Source organism: Macrobrachium rosenbergii, chromosome 55, assembly GCF_040412425.1.
Source record: "Macrobrachium rosenbergii isolate ZJJX-2024 chromosome 55, ASM4041242v1, whole genome shotgun sequence".
Classification (NCBI taxonomy): domain Eukaryota; kingdom Metazoa; phylum Arthropoda; class Malacostraca; order Decapoda; family Palaemonidae; genus Macrobrachium; species Macrobrachium rosenbergii.
Window position 1 is genome coordinate 24,292,189 of NC_089795.1, and position 5,127 is coordinate 24,297,315.

At 34.3% G+C, this 5,127-nt stretch overlaps 1 long non-coding RNA gene across 2 annotated transcripts; it reads left to right on the top strand.

Moving 5' to 3' along the window:
* Positions 1-676: 676 nt before the first annotated feature.
* Positions 677-2,984, top strand: LOC136835308 (uncharacterized). 2 transcript variants are annotated; one of them, XR_010852096.1, is made up of 3 exons: positions 677-816; positions 1,420-1,549; positions 2,665-2,984. It is a non-coding gene; the product is annotated as an uncharacterized lncRNA (long non-coding RNA). The 2 variants fall into 2 exon arrangements; XR_010852097.1 differs by having other exon boundaries at positions 683-816; positions 1,429-1,549.
* The last annotated feature ends 2,143 nt before the right edge of the window (positions 2,985-5,127 follow it).

Consider the following 5,127-nt stretch of genomic DNA (forward strand, 5'->3'; position numbering starts at 1 on the left):
TGTATTGAACAGAATTTATAGTATACAGAAACTTTGTGAAACTTATCCTGTTCAGTTTGGGTTTATTAATGGCAAGGAGAATCCAGCTGATATGGTAATAAGGTGCACATCATATAAATTTTAATGAAGTCTTGTTTTCTCTCAGGCCCAGACTTGAGTAATATTACTCTGAGACTATGCCTCAAGACGGTTATCAGACTTGAGTAATATTATGACACAAGAAGTGAGGTTCACTATAAAATAAGCCTCAAGACTGTTAATCAGCTCAGGTCTGCAAAACTAAGGTATCTTTCTGGAAATTACATGAATCTTCCTGATGTTCCTCTATTTAAGAGAGATTACTTGGGGACCTTAGGATAAAACATTAATATTTTTTTACTACGTGACAATGCTTATTACACCGAAGAATATTCATACTCTTGTTCGGTAAATTATTGATAAAAGTTTTGTTATGGCAGAGAATTTTATCAAGAACCTAGAAGTCATAAAACGAAGAATCAGTCAATAAGCGTGAAAGCATCAACAATTCTTTTAAAGTTTCCCCCTCAACAAAACCAAGGACGACGTACTCTTCCGCATAAATCGTCAAAGTTTCAAGACAGGTAAATCCATGGTCCTTGATGGAGACCACCGAACCGCACCGGGTTCTCGGCAAGCAAATCTAGTTAGCCGTCGACCCTGAAATATTTAAGTGGTCTGTTCCGAGTTACCTGAGCAGTTGGAAGTAATCCGTACCGGTTGATCTTGCTGTTGGAATGCGTTTGCTTGATAGATGGTCTACGTATGGTTGTGGCGACTTTCTCAGGTTCTGCAGAGGTTAAATGTCATTGCGTTCATATAATACGTTTTAACTTATTTCAGTGATTTTAGTTTTTTTTTCATTATTTGAAGTGTTCTTGGGTATTGTTACTTGTTGTAATGGCTTGTTGCTACACTTGTTTCTTTAACAAAGCTTTTTAAATTTTGATTTGAAGTTTTAGATTAGATTAAATTTATTTTGTAACTTTCATGTTCTGTTTCCTTTAAATTATGTACTGAATAAAAGTCATTTACTCCACATTTGAGTATTTCGTGTTAAATTTTTATCCGTTTGACGGTAGTTATCATATATTACTTATTTTTCGCTTCTAGTCTATAAAACTTTGCATTTATTATATATTACTTATTTTTCGCTTCTAGTCTATAAAACTTTGCATTTATTAATGCAGTACAGATGTAGCTTTCTGATGGTACATGAAGTTAGTATTAATGTAAAATTTACTTGGAAATTGAAATATGTTAGTCTTTACTTTCGTGTAACCTTTCCTTTAAAGCTTTATCAACCTTGTATCTTCTAAAGAAAGTTATTGAAAAAATATTTATTTTAAATCAGTCCTGCTCTATTTTAATTCAGTCCTGCTAAAACTCTTAATTTTAAAGTATTTCCAGATTTGAGATGTCTACCATTTGATGAAGCAAACTACGCTTGTGAGGTCAAAATTCTCCAGCTATAAAAGTTTCTCAAACTACGCAAACTGAATACTATCCTCATATTTGGCTTAAAAACGAGGTCAGTACAAGGTCATTACAAGTTTTCCAAATGATAGTGTAAACTTACCCAACTTTTACCTCCACCCTCAGGGCGGTGCCCCTGTTGGTGGAGGCCTCCCATGTCTTGTCAGATGGTCAAGGGTCCTTTACATTAACGTACTTGTCCGAGATTTGTTGCATGGCAAATCTCTTAGACAAGATTTGCCTTTTATGGAAAGTCTCTCGGACAAGTACGTTAATGTAAAGGACCCTTAAGACCTGTCGGCGGGTACGTGGGAGGTTTTTTCTTTTCAGGTTTCAGCATTACATTTTTAATATTAAGGAATCTTTATTTTTGTTTTAAAAGTTTATAAAGTAACGTAAGGTTTTTGATTGCTTATTTCTGAATTTTGCAGTTATGAGTGAAGACCTTTTATTTTGTCATGTTTTACAGTAACATACTTAACGTAAACTTCTGAATTTTTCTTAGTTTGAAGTTAATCTATTGATACTTTCTTAGTTTGAAGTTAATCTATTGATACTATTTCCAGACTTGGCAATAACTGCAAGTTTTAATTTTGCATCTGTACTCCAAAAAGTTTTCAGAAATACTTTGTGATGCATTAGTTTAAAAACTAATTTCTTTAAATTTAGTTTTGGTTTTTAACATTTGAAATTTTAACGTAAACGTTAGAGCTACTGATAATACGTGTAGATCTTTTAATTTAAGCGAAACTCGTGCTAATCATACAGTGAATAAGCCTATATTTTCACTAATACAATAGACAAACAGTATTTTACAATCTGCGAGTGATGCCAGAACGTTGTGTGTTCTTAAACTTATCAAATTGACCTTTAGTAATTTTGCTCGACGGCTCTAAAAGTCGAAGTTTGAAACGGTCGTTCTCTGGTTGGGCATTCAGTTGTTAGCGCATTTTGATGCCTCCCGTTCCTTGGTTTGCTAACAATTTGATTTTTATTTTTTGGGGGGCAAAGGTTAGAGTAGCTGGTGGGTTTGTACAGAAACAAATTGGATCTATTGTGAAGGCAGTTCATTTAAGTTAATGGAACTTTATTTTACTGGCCATAATAATCTTGATGTTTATTTGCAATGAGTTCAAACAACTTTTCTGCCGTGGTTTTTTTGCTTTACAGGCTGTGGATTGGAATAGTTGAGACCCTGTTCAAGAACTCTCCGTTGCTTTTACAACACAGTATATTTTAATGAGGTGAGAGGAGCCTGACGTTACTGATATACTGCAATTAATGCCTAAAGTTTGATTAAAAGTTATTACATAATTTTTTAATAAGGTTTTTTAATAAAGTATCCCATTTTCTCTAACAAATTTCCAACTTAGGTTTTCTTGCCATAAATTCCGAAACTATGTAAAGGACTAAAGTTTCATTGACCGGCTGGAGTCTTAAAATCCACAGGGTTTTAAAATACCGGTATAAAGTTGCTTAATGTAACCCAGTAGACGTACTGTTCCATTAGCTGGTAATATTATTTAAGGAAATAGTTATGGTGTTTTACTTTTAATCCCTGAAGTTACTGTTTTATAGTTTTTTCTGGTGAAACTTAATGGGAAATTACCTAGAACTAAAATCAATAATCAGTGTGATGAATTAAGAGCTGAATATTTTTAAAGCCCATGAATGTTAATATAGTCAAAGAAGTAACTGATGATAGCTGACAAGGCACTCTTGAAGCCTAAATATCTAGCAAGCAAAAACTAAAATTTCAAGAATCACAATGTGATGAATTAAGAGCCGAGTGAAGGTTTTAAAGCTCATGAATGGTAGTCAACGAAGTTAACAGTTAAGGCACTCGTGAAGCCTAAATATCTAGCAACCTAAACCTAAGTTATCAATCTGGGGACTTGATCCACACCTTAAATCTCTTATGGCAGTGCATTTCCTTCAGACGAAGGTTAGATAAACTGAAAAAAATTTACCTGTGAAGCAAATTTTCGACGTAGTTTTATACTGAGCAATATCTTATTCTCAGTCTTGATAGTGGCCACGATGTCCGAATAAATTAAGTAATTGAGGACTGGTTCATTAAAATGAAATAAAAATGACAAACCCAGGGGCGAATAGTCTTCACTCTCGCATTGAGTGCCACTCGGATAGGAGGGCTTCACCTTTCCTGGGGCATGGTGACCTGAAATATTGGTTTAAATAACTTGGTTATTGTTCATAAGCCTATATGAACATCTGACACGAATACGCCGAACCTATTGTTTGATACAGTAGTACGTGAGATCGATAGAATGAAACTGAACGAGCACAAAAGACAATTCACTTAAAGGTTTAGGCCTTCAGACTGCCAAGAGAGAACCGCATATTTTCAATAATCCTTGATAATTTTGGTAAGTTTTTTCAGTTAACTGAGCCGATAATGCTGTTAAGTGACGAAGTCGTAAGTGTGTGTTGTGAATGTATCTTTTAGCACTATACATAATCCTTAAAAATTAATATTTTGATTATCGAAAGTTGGTTTTTGAATAAAGGTAAATATTTTCTGGCATACCAGAAAGGCTTTAATCTACTCCTGGGTGATAATTTCAGTTCTGAAGAGTAATAACGATTTCTGTAGATAAACATCTTAAACGGAGTGGAGGATATGATTAAGGAAACGTGGTAAGTGCACGGTTGACTTTTCATCCATTTCATAACACCACTGGAATTTTTATGGACTTGGTTATTTTCTACGACTATTACGTAGCAGCAAAAATTATTCTCGAACCTTCTGAACAACGACCCGGCTCTGAGGCAGCCATGTTATTCCATGATAACTCTAAACAGCCACAAGGAATATGATGCGTGCTTCCGTTTGATGGTTTAATATAGCATGTTTAAATTCCATATTATTAGAAAGGACAAGCTAAGCATAAATTGTCAGAACCAGTATCATTAACATCTAGTTAAGACACGATTAATAACGACGTTGAATGAGCTTTTCCCAAATTAACAAGAAATGCACTAACACTTCCGGAAAGTTATGTAATTTTGAAATGCGCATATTCATTAGTTGTAACGTTAAAAATAGAACGAACAAACATAACAAAAGAATACAATATTTTTTAATTGAAATCAAACGTTTAAATAGAAATGATTAAATTGTTTGTGTTGTTACAACAACATCAGAGATTAGTGAAAAACAAATCTACACAGCAGAGGACATTTTATCTAAAGTACCACATTCACTTCCCTGATGTCAAGCTACTTAAATCAAGCTTTACTCTTCCAAACTTGTTTTGTTTGGATGACTGGTGATGAATTAATTTTTATAGAAAATGTCATGTATTTTCAGCGGTCCATTTTGAAGAAACTTTATGATTCAATACAATAGAATACTAAAGAAACGGGCGAGTCATTTAGTAATTTCGTAACATTATTCCATAAAAAGCCCTGTCATTACTAGCGGGCACTGAAAAAACTTACTGATAAAGCGATGCGATTGTCTTGGTAGTTTTCAGAAGAGCATGCCCGCTAGTGTGGACAGGCCATTAGGTTTTCATGTATCCTTGTATTAGATTCTTTCAGCCGGCGACACACAGAATAACAGTAGGTCATTCTTAATTGCCAGGCACTAAAGGCCATAGGGAAAAGCCG